Here is a 20,928-nt window from a genome sequence, read left to right on the forward strand (position 1 = left end):
GTCATGGATACCGGCCTGTTTCAAAGGCGGAGCATCTACATAGAACTTCACAGAAGAAGAAGCGTTCAGGGATATCCGGTAAAAACAACACCTTCGGTGCCAAGCCTTAAGTTAAAAAAACAAGTACTGACCATTACTGAGTAAATTATTATTTTTTATTTCTGTTTCATGGTTTCTTCATAATGAAGCACATTGCACATAATACATATGTTGTTTGTCATGTTATTTCTTATCAAAGCCACTTTCAATGGTTGTGGTTTCTACCTATTATGTTATATTATATATGATATTATGTTGTTTCCCACGTGGAACATTTAACATGTTTTAGAGTTCATAAATGTATCTATTTTTTTTTTTTTTTTTTTTTTTTTTTTAAAGGATTTTTTGGGCTCTAGTGGCCTTTATATGACAGTTGCTTGACAGGAAAGGGATCAGAGAGAGCAGGGAATGACACGCAGCAAAGGGTCCCAGGCCGGGAATCGAACCTGGACCGGCTGCAGGTGAGGAACTACAGCCTCCGTACATGGGGCGGGCGCTCAGTGGGTACAAGCTCATGCGGATTCCCGCATGAGCTTGTATAAGGCATACCAGATTCAGTGATATTTCTGATCAGGACCTAGATGTAATGATAAGAGCCATTAAAGCTGAACATCCTCATGTTGGAGAAAATATGCTAAATGGACATTTGTGTGCCAGGAACATTATCATCCAAAGACGTCATCTCAGAGACTCTATTAAAAGGGTTGATGGTGCGGGTGTTGAGTTCAGAAGAGCGACAACAATACAGAGGAGAGTCTACACTGTTCCTTTCCCAAACTACGTATGGCACATCAATGGTAATCACAAACTGATCCGATGGAAATTAGTTGTACATAGTGCAATGGATGGCTACAGCAGAATTATAACTTTTCTCCAGTGTTCCAACAACAATAGAGCTGAAACTGTAATGGGCCTTTTCAGTACAGCCATTAGGGAAGTTTGGCGGCCCATTCATATTAGAATTGATCACGGGGGGGAGAATGTGCTGATTTGGGAAGAGTCCACAGAGGAGAAAATTCTACGTTGACTGGAAGCTCTGTGCATAACCAGCGCAGTGAGAGATTCAATCGGGACTTGAACAGGAACTGATCAAGTCCTGAACAGGAACTGATGTTCCTGTTCAAGTCTTTGAACAGTCTTTGCCCCTGTCATGGCCGGTATTCAGAGGCTCAAGTGCAGGACAACAAGACACGACAACCAATGATCTTTTGCAGTATTTAATTCAACTTAGATATAAACTCACAAACAGAACTGGGGCACTAATCTTAACATTCCAAACTCAACTAAAACTACTTCTCTGCACCCGCAGAGAATAGGGAACAGAGCTGGCAGTTTGGGTGATGGAGAGATGGTGACAGAGGATCAGGAAACAGGCTGACTGAGGTAGTGGAGGATGATGGCTGAGCAGAGCCGTGTGAGGAAATCCAGTCCAGAGGAGAAGCAGAGGCAGATGGTGGAGTTGATCCTGGGAGATGTGAAGCAGTGGTTACTCTGGCAGATGATATTGCAGTTTCCAGGCAAGTGGGTAGAGAAACAAAACTGGAGACACAGAGAATGGCAGCAGAACAGCAATCGTACTGACTCTATAGTAGTTAACAGTCTGACACCAGAAAACACACTGCCTGCAGCTTTTATGTGAGGACCAATGACTCCTGCTGCAGCTCACTCCCAGGTGTGTCTCATCCACTGATTAAGGATCTGCAGCAGCCAAGGTAAACGCCCACCTAAGGAGAAGGGAGGGGAAGGAAAAAAAAAGGAAGAGGGGGAAAAGTACTGCCACTACTTGGTGCTCCCTGTAGTGGCTGTGACAGCCCCAATATTTTCTGAACTTGAGTCAATGGAGATCTTGGATGAAGACAATGAATCAGATTTATTTTGTCTCCACTATGTGTACATCCCTAGGATCTGTCACACATTGTACGAGTTTAAAACAGCATTTAACAATCATTCAATTTCTACTGAGAGTAACAGAACTCCTGTTCAGCTTTTCACACAAGACAGACATCTTCCGTTATTAAACAGTCCAGAAGCTGCAGCTGAGGAAAGACAGGAATCTGTATCAACGCAGGGAGTGCAATACTTATTTTGCCCCCTTAATAATCAGGACTTACACTTTCAAGAACTGGTTGTTGAACCCACTTGAAAATGTTTTTTTTTTTACTTTATTTTCATATTCTGTATAATGTTAAATATAGTTGGTTTACTAAAGTTTTGAATAAACAACAAATTTATGTTTTGCATTTTGTTTCATACTGTTCCGAAAATTAACCGAACTGTGACCTCAAAACCGATGTACGTATTGAACCGTGATTTTTGTGTATCGTTACACGATAGTAAATATGCAACATTATATGTTTAGTCATGTTTAGTTAGAAAATACTGTACTGTAAATACAACCAAAGTGCATTGCTCCTGCAAAGACTAAACATTTGTAACATTTAACAATCTAAAAAACAGTTACAATTGTATAAACTCAAACATATTGTGTGCTATCTTGCATACCCTGCATGTGGATTTCTCACAATGTATTTAAAATAACTTTGTTCAGTAATGGTGCAGAGGTGGGTAATCCAGGTGCCATAAAGTAAAAATCCTGTCCAGAAGTTGTTCCAACCAATCGCTAAACCAGCTCCTCTGCAGGTAGATGGTAGGTTGTTAGTGAAAACACCTGTTCTAAATGTACAGGCTGATCCAGAAACATGGCAGGGTTTTTACTCTATGGCACCTGGATTACCCACTTCTGGTCTTAAACTTGTGTAGTCTATATTGCACTAAAGATTTCTCCATTCATGAGAGCCACCAGGATGTGGTACTCAAATTCATCATCTGCCAGCATCTTTGAGTTTGCAAAGATCTGAATCTCGTTTGAGCATGTGTGAGCAATGGGAAGGTGTTTTGTGTCATCGTGAACAAAAGTCAGCTTTGGACTGGGATGAAATCCAACAGCAGGAAGTGGCAAAGGCTAGGATGTGACCAGGATTCAAAGTCTGGATGAAAGCTTTTTCTGTTTCAGTGAGGTTTCTGGAACTGAGATGTTCTTCAAACTCCTCTACAAGAGAGCAGAAAGGGAAAAGTACAAAACATTAAAATCATGTGTGCACTCTAGTTTCAGTTCTTCACCTAATTTGTTACACCTTCCCTTGTAGCTGGCACATACCACTTAGATGTACAACAGTGTGGTCTACAGATTTAGATGTTCAGCTACAGTCTTTGTCAGTATTTTTTTTTAGAATGCATATAAACAGTTAATGTATAGTGACAAGGTTAAACATTTGGTTATTAACTTGGTGGACTTTAAACATTAAGAAATGGTGAAGAAGCAAACAAACATACCTTAATTTGAGCCTATAAATACAATGATTTGTATAATTTAGTGCTCATCAGGGAAGGAGACAATTAATTTAAGTTTGATAACAATAGCTTGGACAGAATGGAGAAACTCTCTGAATTTAACTATCATTAACTCCTCTCTTGGTCTTCTGTTGCTTCCCAGGACAGAGTAACTGGGTTTAAGGATTGCAGCTACAACATCTGCTGTAACATTCACTGGGTTCTTTCGGCATATCCAGAAGGATCCTGATAGGAGGGGTTTCTTTCAAGAGTGGAAGAACCTGTAAAAAATACCAACATAAACTCTATTAAATGTTGACCCTAAAAGTACTCTGGACGCTTGGGCGTTTTCTGCTTGTGTACCTGAGGGCAGAGGTTCTCAAAAATTTTCAACATTGTTCCCTTATGTAGAATAATCTTTCAGCCAAGTACCCCCTAAACTAGGGGTGTCAGTTTACATTTTAGTTCAGTGGCCACATTCAGCACAATTTGATCTCAAGTGAACCAGTAAAATGTCAACAAAAAAAACTAAAAATAATGAAAACTCTACATTTTCTCTTTGTTTTAGTGCAAAGAAGTACAAGTACATTATCAAGATGCCTCTTCATAACAGTAATAATAATCCATCCATCCATCCATCCATTTTCATACCCGCTTATTCCTGTTTAACAGGGTCGCGGGGGTCTGCCGGTGCCAATCTCCGGCTCTCACAGGGCGCTGGGCGGGGGTACACCCTGGACAAGTCGCCAGTCCATCACAGGGCAACACAGACACAGACAACCATTCACTCTCTCATTCACTCCTATGGGCAATTTAGAGACTCCAATCAACCTCACAGTCATGTTTTTGGATTGTGGGAGGAAGCCGGAGTACCCGGAGGAAACCCACGCAGCACGGGGAGAACATGCAAACTCCACACAGAAAGGACCCAAGTCCACCCCAGGGCTTGAACCCAGGACCTTCTTGCTGTGGGGCGGACGTGCTAACCACTAAGCCACCGATAAATGATAAATGTAATTTAAATGCAAGAATTTCACTCAAGACAGACAGATTGCAACAATAGTTGTTGCAATTGCTATTGATGATGTGTTGTTTTTGCAACAACACATCATCAGCAGGGTAAAACTAACAGTGTCCTTGAGTGCAATAAAAGTAAGCAGAGAATAAAAACCAAAATACAGGCATAAAACATGGGATAATGTAACTACAGAGTGTATTCAATTTTGAACAGGTGACTATCGAGTTTGGATTTAAACAGAGGGCGAGAGTCGATGTAAATGTGGACAGAGTGACTAAATGCTCTCCTCCCAATGGTGCTGAGCCGGCTGGAAGGCACAATGGAGGAGGGTGGAACACAATGGAAGGATGGAGGACCTGAGGGTGCGTAAGGAGGTGGCAATATGCAGGAGATCTGACAGATAAGGAGGGGCAAGGTTGTGGATGGCCTGTAATGTGTGCAGTTGGATTTGAAATTTAAAATGACTCCTGAAATGCGCATGAAGCTAATGCAGTGATTTTAAAACCGTTATGTGTTCTTACCCTCTGGTCCTCAACAGAACCCATTGCTACTGAATTCTAAAGTAATTGTACGTTAAAAAATACTCATTTTGGGAAGAGGAAATTACAATAATATATTCTACTAGGAAAAAAAATAAAATCCAAACTGAAGTCAGATATAGAAAGTAAGAATGTTCTAAAACAGGGGTCTGTAACCAGCGGCTCTAGAGCCTCATGCGGCTCTTTGACTCATTTACAATGGCTCCCTATAGCTTTAAAAAAAAATTTTAAATAATTAATTCTTATTTCTTACAGACGGTGTTGATGACTAATGACAATAACTTGAAATAGAATTATGATAAAACAATTTGTTAACCTAAAAATAAATTATGTAGATCACCCCCTGAAACCTCTACAGACCATCAACTTACCAGGTTTTAAATCCCTGGTGGGATAACTAACAAAAATAATATTCTGGAAGAAAATAGATATTTTATTTGTGTGGGGAAAGATTTGCAAGATGTTGCAAGAAATGATCACTTAGCATGTGTTGACCGACATGATGTGTTGTAGCCCTTCAAATACATTAACTCAAAAAATATTTTTTACATGAAATGATTCAATATAATTTGAACTGTATAGAATTGTATACACTATATTGTCTTTATTGAGAAAGTATTTTTTCGGCTCCGGAATGACTTTAATCCAGGTGAGATTAGGCAAATTGGCTCCTTTGAGAGTAAAGGTTGCAGACCCCTGATCTAAAAGATACAACAAGTTGCCCTCCCCCCTTTTTTCCCACGTACCCCCTGGAGTGTTTCCATGTGCCCCCAAGGGGTAAATGTACCCCCATTTGAGAAACACTGCCCTAGGATCCTGGTTTTGACCACAGACGAAGCTGCAAATTATAAATTTCAACTTTTTCAACTGTGTCAGTGACAAAAATCTATCATCTCTTGCCATTTTCCCTAGAAAAAGTTGAGATAACCATATAAAAATAATTAATCTGAGAATAAAGTCTTCAGCCAATCAGAGCAGGGCTGTGTCATCATCCAGGTGGATCTCAGTGGAAAGCTACTACTGTCTTCTGAAGCTTCTCATGAGTGCTTACACATATATCTAATGGTTACCAGGAGGAGAAATGGGAAGATGTGATTTTAGATGTTGATCCTGTAGTTTTAGGATAGAAACACTATCCTGAAGTTATACTTCAAAGTCTGTGCATATAATAAACAGCCTTTGAGCAAGTGAGAATACAGTTTGGCATAAAAAAAACGAACAAAAACCTTCGCCTAATGGCAGTTTTAATATTTGTATAAAATATAAAGTACGACTCAAGAGATTGGATATCCATGTAACCGGTATACCCATTTGATCAAACGTGTATGTGTCCAAACTTTAGAATGATATGGTATTTATATGAGCATCTGTATTTTGCAAGCCATATTGCTAATAATACTGAAAATTTCACGCATTTCACTGATTCCTTTATTGTGCAGCTCACATGCACATGTAATTAAAGTTGCATTTAAATTTAAACTTATCCCCATAGTACTTTAAACCCTCAGCCAACTGATCGTAGCAGCTCTTTCGATACATGAGGACATGGAAAAGTACTGCACTTTTTACAAATACATCTTTGTTGTCCATGAGTCACAACACTCCACAGCTTGAGCTAGATCAGTCTCATTTGCTGCTTATTCCACATCGAAGTGAAGAAAGGAAACAATAAAAAAGATGCATTCAGAACACAGAAGTTGAAATTGAAAGCAAAAACGTACCCTTTTCAGGGATCCTCTAAGTTCCATGTCAGCGACATCTTCCCGAGTGGCTTTTACCTCAAAAGATGTTCTCTGTCATAAAGTAGTCAGCCACAAGAGGAGACAAGAGGGCAGGGGGTTCAACCACCCTGGACAATTATGGTAGACATCATCTGTCCAATAGTATGATACACTCCATTTTGCACGTGAGAAATGTTCATTCTTGGAATTAAGCCATTTGGGGACTCTGGGGAAAAACATTAGACTATTGGAATGTTATGAATATCCCATTCAGATATTGCATGAACATATGCTTGTAGTAGAAGTGGATGTATGAGAGACACAGTAACAGTAACTGCTAACACCTAAGTTTTCAATGCCCAAAACCCAGTTTAAATGATTTTGTAGGGAGTGCTTAGTCCTGAATTAGACAATAGGCTAAATGTTATATCAATAACAATCCAATTAGCTACGCTATTAGCACCATGTGAAAAGAAAAATTAGTTGAGTCTGTTTTCTATAATCAAAATTTGACACCTAAAAAAGAAATTCAAATAATTTGGTTGAATATGTACGTGAACAATTTTTTTTTTCCAATATAAATTCACCCAGCATTAAGAAAAGATCTTTTTAACCCAAAAACAGTAACAGTACCAGTGTCTAACATTTAGGATGTTCTGTTGGGTGACATGGAATATTATTCATAGAGCTTTATAACTGTTGTTGATTAGTGTGGAATCAAGTCTAAATAAGAGTCACTAGTTTTTTTTTATTCTAACACTGATCGTCAATATTTACAAGTGGTATCCTCCTTCTTGTTGCCTGCCATGTCACACAACAATGTTTCTACAAAAGCTCGAAATGGACAAACCAAATATTGCTTCTAGAGCAGGCCTTGTAACATTTTATGCAGCCACCCAAGTTCATGGTAAACATTTGAAAGGGGAAGTTGAGGTACAGTTTGTTCAAACAAACAATTTTGCCACTAGTCGTGATTATGTTCTACGCACTGGAAATGTACTATGCATTAATTTTAGTATGCAACACATTTACAAGTAAACAATAAGAAAAGTGTATAACCTTCAAATGCTCCGCTATCTTTATAGATTGCTTTCTCAAGTAGACAGAAGAATTCACGCCTGGGCCCTCCAAGGTCTTCAGCTTCTTCACTGGTATCTTCATCACTGGCAAAGGTCACATGCAGCACATCGGTACTATCAGCGAATCTATACGTCTACTAAACTGCTGGAGAGCAGATGTCAGCTTGGCTGATGAAGATTGGTCTGTAGGCAGTTGTAACAATGCTCTTACTGTGTGCTTTCACGATTCCTATGATTTCTTTTTTGCTACCTTTAAAACAGAAAGATCACAGCTTTTACCAACATAAGTAAAAAAACAAAGTATGCAGTGCAAGCACTCCAAGCTACATATAATCTCTGAAAAAATACGTTGAATTCTGGGAGGACTGCACAGTTTCATCTAAAAGACTTTGTCTGATGGCCTCCTCAATGTCTTCATCTTCATCAACATCATATGGTCTATAAATTGGATGGGATGAAAAATTCAGGAAAATGTTCAAGGAGAAAAAAATTAACAAAATAATATAAATGTTTAAAAAAAAAAAAAGTCACAACATATACATGAAATCTGCAAAGTGAACTTGAGCTTCATTCGGCCTTTGTTGTTCTAGAACTCAACTTCATCATCAGCATTTTATCGCAATAATTATTGCGTTTTATCGCAAAACTATTGCTTTATTTTGCAATAGTATTGCATTATTTTAAAATAGTGAAGGTTTTAAATAATCAATTGGGTGTTGATCTAACCATATAATCATTGCTAAAACCATTGCTTAAGACAAGTGCAGCAGGTAAACATGTCCTGTTTCAACATTTTGTTGTAATTTTCCACTCTGAGCTATTGCAGCCACACACTTTTTTCCCTGGAATGGTCAAGGTCAATGCCATATATGGCATTATTGAAATCTTTGTGTAAACAGTTAAAAACTCACTTTCTGAATTACTTGAGATGTCATTTGTAACATTGTGATGTTGTTGAATAACGTGTTGAAAAGATTATAATGGTTCAACCACACTCTATGTCTTTTATAGTTATTGGAGTCAGATTACACACTATCACAGTGACTGAGAAACAGATGACGTAAGTGAAAAGTATAAATTAGCCCTGGACATGAAGTCGGGGCTCTTCCTCTTTGATTTTGCTCAACACTCGGTGTTGGGCACTTTTCTTAGAAGGGTGTGGTTGAGCCCGAGATCTCGTATTGAACTGCTTCCTGCACAACAGGTAAAATAAAAGGTCAAATAAGAATTTGAACTGTGATCCTTCCTATTCACAAACACACTGGAATAAGAATAGATTATATTCCAACAATTTGGTGACCCCGACGTGATAGGACGGCTTCACACCGACCCGGTCCGGCAGCCAGTGGGCCCGCCACCTATAACATTGGTAAGAACACCTTTGTTGTTCATTGTTTTGGCTCCTGGAGGCTCGGGCATCGTGTCGTAGTATTTTGTGTGAATTTGGATGTTGTGCAGAAAGCTGTTGCAAAAAAAAAAAAAAAAAGTATTCAGTAGTGCACAGTGTTGAAATAAATAAAGATACGGGCAAAGGTAGGACTCTAAAGAGTATAGCTTCATTGTGGTAGGAAGAAAGGACCCAAGAGCCTGGGGTCAGTCTGTACCTGTAAAATAAATAAATAAAGATACGGGCAAAGGTAGGACTCTAAAGAGTATAGCTTCATTGTGGTAGGAAGAAAGGACCCAAGAGCCTGGGGTCAGTCGGTACCTGTAAAATAAATAAATAAAGATACGGGCAAAGGTAGGACTCTAAAGAGTATAGCTTCATTGTGGTAGGAAGAAAGGACCCAAATAGCCCGGGGTCAGTTGGTACCTATAAAAAAATCAATTGTTGAAATTTCTGTTAAGCGCTGTGTGAGTTTTGTTTGTTTCATTTTATTGTTGTGGTGTGACCCACTGTGGTCTATATATATATAAAAAAAGAACAGGTTGCTAAGGCAGCAATTGTGGCTACGACTGGCATGACAGATCAAACTCAGAAAGAAAAGTTGCAGAAAGACATACAAGACTGTGTGAAAACATTGCAAGATTTGGGATTGTTTCCACCTGATTTAGTCACTCATGATGTGTTCATAACAGTGACGTGCCGTCAGGGTAGGCAAGGTAGGCAGTGCCTACCCAAGGGTGAATTGATATTTTGATTATTTCATTATAATTTTTTTTTTTTTTTTTAATAATAAATTGTTTATTTTTTCATTTCCAATAGCCTACATAAGTGTCCGAATTTTGTGCGTTTCATAGCCCAAATTACTAAACAGCTATTTCCTGGAACAGCTGCACAGTCTTTTTTTTTCTTTTTTTTTTTCGCTCTGCTGTAAGGCAGAGGGAGGCCACGCCCCCTCCCAATGGCACGTCGCTCCTCTGCCTCCGTTCCCATTGCGTGATTTTACGTGTTTGCGCATGTGCAGTCAGGTCCCCAATATGACATCCATTTACGCGTAAAGGCAGCGTAGAGAGCTGCCTTTGCACGTAACTGCGCTATGCTAAATGCTATACGTAAGTTCACAGCACATTAGTGAATAGATGACACGTGACTGCTGCTGCTATGTTCTTTAACTAGTGGGCGGGTGACAGCGCTAGAGATGATAGAGAAACTTTGTTTTGAGGAAAAACGACAGCTTTTAAAAGATTGAGACCAACACCTGAGCTACCAGAGCTTCAGCAATGGTAAGATCAGAACATGTTTCATACTTTTCACAGTGAATGGTACAAAAGGAAGGATTGACTTTGTGGATGCTCCTCACTGAGGCTGTTCTAAGTTGTCATTTTTTCCGTGTTTCTGTGTTTCCAACACAAACAACAGATGTGCTGCTGTGTCATGAGATATATCTTGTTGGGAGAGTATATTAAATAATTGTTTATGTTTCTTTAATGGTGTTTATGATATTGATTTTGTTAGATGGCTAAATGCTTGTTCATGTGGATGTTGTTGGGTTTTTTCTTTCTTATTATGAATTTTACATTTTGATAAGCGCATTGAGATGACGTTGTTGGAAATTGCTTTATACAAATAAAATTGATTTGAATTGAATTAACACTTGCCAGCAGAAACATATGAAATTGTCATTGGTGGTCTCGATTTGCAACGTGCCTACTCAACCCTAGTGGTCACGGCACGTCACTGGTTCATAACTGTGTCCAGGGCAGAGCAGGCACTGATGAGAGTAATGAAGAGAGTTAAAGACGTCAGAACTTCAGCGTTATCCTCTAAGCGTCGTAAGCAAAAGACAGCAGTGCAGGCTTATGAACACATGAGACTGGGCAGAAACTAGCAATTTGTCAGACTCGAGTGGGAGGAACAGTTAAGATGGGAGGACATACGTCACACAGCACACAGCCACTCAGTTCTGAGGAGGAAAAGTCCTCTCTGCTTTCATCTGGTGGAGAAAAGACAGCATTACACATGCCATCTAAAAAAATTCATTCCACCACACACATTGAGCCTTCAGCTCCACCAGAGTATACTGAAAACTTAGTGAATAAAGAAACACTCACAACCCTTCCTTTGACAGTTCAAATGCCACAATTACAGATCAACAGTGGGTCTCTTAACTGTCAATGGGGAGATTATACGGGGGACATTCGACATGCAGATCTGACAATCAGAAATCCAAATAACCCATTCCATGAACCTGGTGCAGGATTAGGTCAGGCTTGGGATAAGCTTACTCAGGAGGTACAGGAGCCTGTACGGATAAAACAAGAGAGAGAGAGACATAATCGATCACATGGTTACCAAAGGGGCGATCCACATCGACCAGAATATTCTTCACATGCACATTCACAACGATCCCAACAAAGTGTAGTGCGCTATGAGTCTGACGATTCGTTTGAATCGGAGATTGATGGACAACAGCCTAATGAGATAACAGGAGAATTAACTGATTGAACATTATCTACTGGAGCTCAACGACTTGCTTCAGAACTACAAAGAGTGCTTCCACAATCCACTTCTACACATGGATATAATCTTAGGCCTAGGAATCGTGATCAAGGTCAAAGTCATTCATCCAGAACAAATTTACAGTTTCCACTCATCGCCAATGCTAGTGGTACAGCTGTTACTTACAAACCATTCACCCTGACGGATATGAAATGCATTGCGGATAAATTACCTCCCATCTCCGGAGGAGGCGCGCCCTGGATGCAGGCCCTTGGCCAAGCCACTGCAGGGTTGATGCTTACCACCGGAGATGTGCTAAGTATTCTTGGACATAGTTTGACCACGGCTGATTATACCGAGATATCTGGACGGTGCGGGTTAACCAATTTCCCTCAAAATCAACCAATGAATACACACTTGGCTGATTTGTTAGGAGGCACAGTTCGTGACAGGTTTCCAGTACCCCCAGGTAGATTGCAAACTATGCATTATACTATAAAAGAGGGGGAGTCACCTATGGAATTTCTAACCAGATCCAGAAATGACTTCCTTCAAACTACAGGAAGTGATCCAGGTTCTTCACAATTACATACACATTCCTATGTTATCAGCAATGCACCTGACAAAGTAAAGACAGCTATCCTTTCGAACCCTGATTTACATGATGCTTCTCAGCCCCGCTGGACGCTCACTTCTGTAGCCACATGCAGCAACATCGGATGGAGCAAAAGAAAGAGAATGATCAAACTAAGGATCTTGAATTGAAATTATTAAAAATGCACCCTAACCCTGTTTTATGACAGGGACAGTGATCTTCTATATGAAGGGAGTTTCATGGAGGAGGTGGAGGGTGCTTCTTGGGAAATAGCTCTTGAACATTTGTACATTGGTCAACAGGGCATGGCTTTTGCGTGTAAATTGACCCCAGATCAGCTTGCGTGGTACGTGATGACCTCGGAGTCATCATTTCCACATATTATCATGTCAGTTGGCGCAGCTCATCAGGCTAAAGATCTGGGTCCCATGACCCAGCAAGCTGTTTCCGCTACAGATTGGCAACAGTCTACCATTCCTTCTGTGGATTATTCCCATTCTCTTTCCATGTACAGAATTTCATTTTATGCTCAAGGTACATCACTATTGGCTCATCAAACACTAACATGTTTTCACGGTAGAGAGAGGCAAGATCGTGACTCCACTCTTGCAATGCTGTCATCTTTGCCGCCCTCCCTGTGGACTCAGAGTCCCACTGATGTAGGTTTTTGTTCTTCCGTCACACCGCAATACCCTACTTCGCCGGCTGGTAGGGAAGGTATTCGTGAAACAATTGGGGGATTACTCCGTGCCGATGTGCTTTTTGAAATAGGTCCGTCGGAGTGGAATACTCCCATCCTACCTGTGGAGAAAAATGAAACTGGGAGATTCCGCATGGTTCACGATTTACGTTTAATCAACAAAGCGGTCGATACTAAAACCATTCCAGTCCCTAATCCTTACAGTGCTCTGTCTAAAGTTGGCCCTGGACACAAGTATTTCTCACGTATTGACCTTGCAAATGCTTTCTTTTGTTTACCATTGGCGCCGCATCTACAACAGGTTTTTGCATTCACCTTTGAAGGCAAGCGTTACACTTACTCACAAGGCTTTGTGTTGTCGCCTGGGCTTTTTAACGCAGCTTTGAAAAATTTATTGTAACCTCTCCAGATCCCACCAGCAGTTGTTGTTGTTCAATACGTCGATGACATTCTCATTGCGGCTCCCTCTGATGATGTTGCTCTACAAGTCACTCACGACCTATTGCAATATCTTCATGACTGCGGTTTCAAGGTCTCTCAATCTAAAATTCAGTGTTGCAGGTCAGAGGTGACGTTTCTGGGTCGGAGGGTGTCTGTTAGGGGCACAGGTGTTTCATCTGCTCACAGACAAACTATTTTACATCATTCTAAACCACATACAGTGAAAGACATGTTGATGTTTTTGGGCTTAGCCAAAGACAGTAGGCATTTTTTCCCTGATTATGCTGAACATACCTCTCCATTGCGTCAGTTGATAAATGAGCATGGTATGAAGAACCTGAGGGCATCCTTAGACTGGACTCTTACTGCTGAACACTCATTCATTACTCTTAAACAGCTTCTTACACAAGCCGCAAACATGTCGGTTCCAGACTATCAACAACTATCTAGATGTTTCTGAAAAAGCTGATTCCATGTCAGCTGTGCTTTTCCAGAAAAAGGGGGATGGTAATAGACAGGTGTTGATGTACACATCAGTTTTACTGGAACCAATCGAAAAGCGTCAACCACCATGCACAAGGTATGCTTCTTCGTTATCAAAAATACTGAACAAGACATCACATGTGCTTAAACATCCTCTTACAGTACTGACTACGCACAGTTTGATGACATTCATCACAAGTACTGCATTCACACTCACCTCACAAAGGCAGACAAAGATTGAACAAGTGTTGACGCAACCACACATTACATACAGTCATCAAGGTGTCAACATGGCAGATGGGATGTTGGAAGGCGAACCACATTGCTGTGAGGAAAGAGTGAAGATAGACCAGTCCTTGAGAGAGGGGTGGCAGAGCACACCATTAACACATCCAGACCTCACCTTGTACACTGACGGATGTTGTTACAAGGGGGAGGGTGGACTGATAGCATCGTACGCGGTGGTATCACAAGATCAGGTGACAGGAGAAACTAGAGTTGCCGATGCAGGACTACTACACAAACACCAATCAGCACAGGCAGCAGAAATGAAAGCGGTCATAAGAGCATTGCAACTAGCAAGTGGACAAAAAGTAAACATCTACTCTGACTCTGCCTATGTGTATGGTGTCGTGCACACACAACTGTCAGAATGGCAAAGAGCAGGATTCAGAACAACTGCAGGAAAAGACATTAAACATGCAGCTTTAGTACTAGAACTTTTAGATGCATTGTTTTTGGATGTAGTTTTTGCGTTTCATTGTAAATTATTGCAAATTTTCTCATAATATCCCCTGGCGGGCTCCATCAATTTAGAATTGTGTCAGTGATGCTCAAAAAAGGTGCTCACCCATGCTTTTTACAGGCCCCCCAAAGACTAAGGTCTGGCGACGGGTCTGAGCACACACAACATTCATCTACTTTTATTTACCATTTATTATTTATGAAATAGATTGACACAGAATACTAATAAAACAAATGTTTACATATAGATAGCATATAGATAGCAATTTTATTAAAAGTAAAATGAGAGGTATGAAATATCCAACATGAATAAATCAATGACCTGCTGTTCATTAGGTTTCCGTATAAAACACAAACTGTGATGTTATTCTTACATTTGCATAAAGATAAATAGTTATCTTAAAATGACGATAAGCAAAAATGAAATAAATTCATAGACCGCTGTTTGCTATGTAATCATTGTTAAGCTAGTACTTTATCTGTTTCTGTTAACGCTCTGCCAGCTTGCTTGATAATGCACGACTTGAGCACAATTAATTAGTCCATGATAGTCTTAAAACACTGGCTTACCTCTGGCTTTTTCACATTTTTCCTCCTTTTCTTTCGTTTTTTTTCTTCCCTGGGCACCAGATAATTAGTTTGATCGTTTAGGCACGATGACGCCACTTGCTGCACACACTCCATGAGGTCATTAAAACAGTAAACAAGCCTGAGCCGCCTTGGTCACGCCTCGGACACAGGTGTCAATCAGTGTGGGGGGTGGCGGGCTGGGAAGTAAAACTCTTTTTTATTGTCATTAAAACTAATTATTAATAATACTATCAAGTTTAGTATTCTAATAATATCAGTGCTTTGGTTGTTTAATTGCTTTTTAATTTTTTTTTTTATTTCACTCGATTTGGTGCCCCCTGGATGTATGGCGCACTTAGCATTTGCCTATATAACGGGCCGGCCCTGTCCCCTGACCCGGATCTACCATATGGGCAACCTGGGCACGTGCCCAGGGGCCCTCGGGCATAGAGGGGCCCTCTGCCGGCAGAAATAATAATGGTCCAATCAGAATAAAATAATGGTTGTCTACAAGAAATGGACTCTCGTGATTGTCTCCCTTATATGTCAGTTTGTTGACTTGACAGGTAATGATTGGGAGCGGGTGGCAATGCATTGTGTAGATTGGCTAATGATAATGGTGGGTGGGGCTTAGCAGGTGGTTTCCATAGTTTCCATATATTGTGTATGTAGTGAAAAGTGGCGGAAAATGGACCTCAGCAGCATCAACAAAAAGCCCAGCGGACACGCAAAGCGCAAGGAGAAAAAAGAAAAGGAGGAAAAGGAAGCGACAGCTATAAAAAATGTTATGCCAATTAACAGCTTTTTCAAAAAAGCTAGAATTGAAGAGGAGGGTTTCGAGCTAGCCAGCAGCAATGTTAGCTTGGAAGCGCCTTCTACCAGTGATGCCCAGCCTGAGCTAACGGCGGCAACTATCCTTACCGGAGAAAATGAAGCGGCATCTATGAATGAAGAGCAAGCGGAACAAGGTAATTCCTCAATATCTGAAGACCCTGCACTATGGGGATCGCTTACAGAAAGCACCCGCAAGGAAATTTTATTTAAAGGAATCTCAGCCTTTCAAAATCGGGCGGCTAAATATCCTGCTTCACGGAGGGGGAACGACGCAGAGGGAAAGACGTGCTCCCTTACTAATGACGCTCTGACCCGGCGCATTTACAATGGGGAAGCTATTCCACGAGAATGGATTATATATTCACCATCAACGGGAGATATTTTTTGCTTTCCTTGCAAAGTGTTTTCACAATGCAACAATGCATTTATTGCGGGGTTTAGCGATTGGAAACACCCAGAGCGAATAACGGAGCATGAAATGAGTGGGGAGCACCGAAGATGCATGCTTTCACTTGCACATCGCAGCAAACATCTGGGCACTGTTGATGCTTCTCTTGGGAGACAGATCGAAGCAGAAGGTCAGTACTGGAAGGATGTTTTGAGGCGTGTAGTTGCCGTGATTAAATTTCTGAGTGAAAGGGGGCTTCCCTTCCGCGGAGATGATGAACTTTTGGGATCTCCTCACAATGGCAATTACCTGGGAATCCTCGAGCTGCTTGCACAGTTTGATCCGTTTTTAAAGGAACATTTGCAGAAGTATGGTCAGAAGGGTCGTGGCAAGCCTTCATATTTGTCATCAACTATATGTGAGGAGTTTATTAATTTAATGGGAGAAAAAACAAAGCAAGCCATTGCTACAGAACTTCAGCAGGCGAAGTATTTCTCTGTTATAGTAGACTCTACACCTGACATGTCTCACGTGGACCAGCTAACTTTTGTGTTCCGATTTGTGAGTGAGACAGGAAAAGTGGTTGAGCGATTCATCGGATTCGAACCAATTCACAGTCACACTGGATCAAGTCTGGCTGAATGTGTGATCAAGATGGTCAGTGACTTGGGGCTGGATCTTTCTAACTGCCGTGGGCAGGCTTATGACAATGCATCAAACATGTCAGGGAAATATAATGGATCGCAAGCTCAGCTCAAGAAGAACAACCCACTAATGCACTACATTCCTTGTGCCGCACATTCTTTGAACTTGGTTGGTGTGAATAGTGTGGAAAATAGCTGTCGGGGAGCAAGCCAGTTTTTTGACTTCCTTCAATCACTATATGCGTTTTGCTCTGCTTCCACCCACCGATGGAATAAGGTGTTCACTGCAGACATCTCACTGACGCTAAAATCCCTCTCCTGTACAAGATGGAGCTGCCGAGGAGACTCCACCAGAGCTCTTTCTGAAAATTATGCTAAAATAGCAAGCTCCTTACAGATGGTAGCCTCGGACGATGAAGAGCGACGGGACACAAGGCGGGAGGCCGCTGCGCTGTGTAACAAGCTTGAGAAGCTGGAGACCGCGCTCATGACCATGTTTTGGGACACTGTGCTGCAACGATTCAAGCTGACAAGCAACAGCTTACAGAAGAGAGAGATGGACCTGATGACTGCTGTGCGGCTTTTGGAGTCACTGCACACTTATGTTGCATTACTAAGAGGACAATTTGGTGACTTTGAGACATCTGCCCGGGCCATCACAGGTGTGACACAGGCCTACCAATCCGAGACCCACCGCGTGAGTAAAAGAAAAACCTTTGATGATGAGACAGTTGACAATGAAGTGGTGCTCACTGGGAGTAAAAAGTTCCAAGTTGAGACATTCAATGTGATTATTGACAGTTTGCTGTCAGGACTGAAGAAACGGCTGGATGCTTATAAAGACATTAATGATCGTTTTGGTGTCCTATTTGACATGGACTGTGCGGACACTGATCTCTTCAAATGGGCCAATGCTCTCTCATCTTCATATCCATCTGACTTGGATAATTCTTTATCTGATGAGCTGATCCAGTTTAGGTCTTTTGTCAGCACTGAGCAAGATAAGACACCTGCAAATCTATTGCAGATTGTGCAGAGGAATGGACTCCAGACAACCTTCCCCAACGTATTTGTTGCTCTCAGGCTTTTTCTCACACTGCCTGTATCCAACTGTGAGGGAGAGAGGTCCTTTTCACAACTAAAAAGAATAAAAAACGAACTCAGGACAACTATGGGTCAGAAGAGACTTTCTGCACTGTCCTTAATGGCCATAGAATCTGAGCTGGTGAGGGAGCTGGACTTTGAGGACTTGATTTGAACTTTGCAAAGAAAAAGACCAGAAAGAAGAACTTCTAAAGGTAAGAACCATTGTGCTTTATGTGAAGTGAGTAGGCCACTATAAACTCTTATGATTGTGCAGATAATACATGTATTTTGCTTATTCTATTATGCTGTTTGCACAACATGTATCTTGCATAATTCATTGTGGTGTGATGCAGAGAGTTATAGTGCTGCATATTTGTTTTTTTGCAGTGTTAAGTTATCCAGCTGACTTGGTGACAGAATGCAACCTGCACTCAGTTGTGTTATGTGATGGCATTGTTATATCTTCAGTCAGTAACATTTGAGAAGTACTGGTGGAGGTTCTGCTTGGGTGCTTTAATGTGAACACTTTATTGTCATAATCCTTAGCCATGCACTGGGCTGTGATGATTTTTTTTATTTCATTGTTGTTGTGTAATTTGTGAGAGAGATGACAGTGCTTGATTTCTCATTCTGGAAAGGCGAGTATATATATATATATATATATATATATATATATATATATATATATATATATATATATATATATATATATATATATAAAATAATTTGTGTGCGTATTAGGTTAGAGAAGGGGCCTGGTGAGTCTCAGTGCCCAGGGCCCCTGGTGTTGCTAATCCGGCCTTGCCTGTCCCTGTGCTTCTTTACCACAGTTGGGCTGCTGCACCACCAAGCCCCTTTGTTGAAGCTGCCATCATGCTCCATTAATGACTTAAAGGGGACATATCATGCTAAATCCACTTTTTTAGCCCTTAAATGCATTTTGTTGTATATTTAGAGCTTAGAAGTACAGAAAAAATCAAATTAGTCTCTTCAGGTGCTCTGTAGATATCTTTATATTCTGTTTTGCTCATATTTTTCAATCTTTTTCGATTTTTCTATTCTCTATTACGTTTTTTGAACTATTACATCACAGTATTTGCAGCGGAACTGCCAAATTAGTACATCAACTCCAGGTCCAACACTTCGAGCAATCCGCCATTTTTATTTCTCGCTTTTATTTTGTAGTCCAAGCTCAAGGATGCCGAAGTTACGAGAGGATAAGTCAAAATGTTCAGTTGTTGGATGTAGTAACCCACACGCTTCATTACACCGTCTTCCAGCATCAGAACCTTTTCGAAGTGCCTGGTTGAGTTTTATTTTTCACGGAAATGTACCCACATCTGTGGGTAAGGTCACTTTTGTGTGCGGAAGCACTTCAAGGATGACTGCTTCTGCAACCTCCGCTAGTATAAAGAAGGATTTGCTGAATGACTTCGTCTGATTGAGGGTTCAATTCCTTCTATCTTTGGAGACGACGAACAGAGCACTTCGGTAAGCTGTAAATAACGCTAAAAAGTGTGATGATAAGACGTCCCTGTCATTGTTTTGTTAGCATTAGCAGTTGCACCGTCTTCAGACTTCATATGTTAGTGCTGTGTGTTCGTTTTAGATCCTTGATGATATGGCCTACTTGATTTATTTAAGTCTAAAGTTTTCATTAGTCATTTCATTTTGCCGTTTTTGTCTTTGAAAAGACTGTATTAAAATGCATTTCGTGACGTTAGCTTGGCGCTAGCGTTAGCTCGGTGCTTGTGTTAGCTCACTTGTTAGGGTTCTGCAGGTTCATCATCTTCATTTTCATCTCGCTCCGCCGGGTCCGACTCTGGCTCGAACATGTAAAGCTGGATGGACAAGTCTTCTGTTGTTGACATTTTGTAAATAACCTCTGAATAAAAAGTTTATGCGCCGCTACATAGCCGTATCTCTTCTATCAAACTACAAAAATGGCCGAGCAGGGTGGAGTTGAACCGAGTGTCACCTGAAGAGGGGGCGGGGTATGGAGTGTCTCATTTGCATTTAAAGAGACCGCACCAAAACGAGTTGCTCTCAGAAGCACATCAGAAAAGGGTAGAAAAGGGGCCTGTGGAGCTATAATAATGAGGAATTCAGACCCAAGCATTGCAGTTCCGCTTTATATAGACCACAACTGTATGATTTATATGTAAAAAGGAAGGATTTAAAACCATGATATGTCCCCTTTAATAAACTCAATTGCGTGTATGTGTGACTAGTGACCGCAAGGGTGGGCGTGACCAAACAAGGCATTGCTGATATTTTTTTTGGCTTTTGACAGACAGATTACCCGCACAAAAGGTGGAAATGTCGTGCATTTTGAACGTCTGATAGGCCACCTATTAAGGTTTTCGTCCAGTCTCGTCATGTCAACAAAAACTCAACCACGTATATCGTCATGTTTTAGTTATAAAAGAGCCATGTTTAGCTTGTCATCGTCTCATCAACATCATGAACAAAAGGGGGCGTCAACTAAATAATTTCGTCATCATTGACGAAAACAACACTGTTGGGGAAAAAAGGAGCCGTTTTGAGGTGGAGCCTCCAAGGGCTGCCGCACCTGTTTTTTTTTTGTTTTTTTTTTAAAATGCCTGGTGCATTTTTTAACTTAATTTTATATATTATATATAATCATATTAGGCCAAATAAGACATATCAAAATCAAGTTTGTTATTTCTCACATTGGGAATTAAAAAAATTGGATTACAAATGATGATATTGCATAGCACATAGCACATAATACATATGTTCCAAAATAAAACTATAAAGTTCCGCCAGATGTAACTTAAAAACAGTAGAATATTCACAATGTTACCATAACA

General features: G+C 40.6%; 1 long non-coding RNA gene across 1 annotated transcript; it reads right to left on the reverse strand.

Annotated features, from left to right (window-relative positions):
• Positions 1–5,442: 5,442 nt before the first annotated feature.
• Positions 5,443–10,996, reverse strand: LOC114471143 (uncharacterized). Its single transcript, XR_003674945.1, has 3 exons — positions 10,985–10,996; positions 10,814–10,820; positions 5,443–5,622 (listed from the first exon to the last, which is right to left on the reverse strand). It is a non-coding gene; the product is annotated as an uncharacterized LOC114471143 (long non-coding RNA).
• Positions 10,997–20,928: the final 9,932 nt, after the last annotated feature.

Source organism: Gouania willdenowi, chromosome 1 (assembly GCF_900634775.1).
Source record: "Gouania willdenowi chromosome 1, fGouWil2.1, whole genome shotgun sequence".
NCBI classification, from domain to species: domain Eukaryota; kingdom Metazoa; phylum Chordata; class Actinopteri; order Blenniiformes; family Gobiesocidae; genus Gouania; species Gouania willdenowi.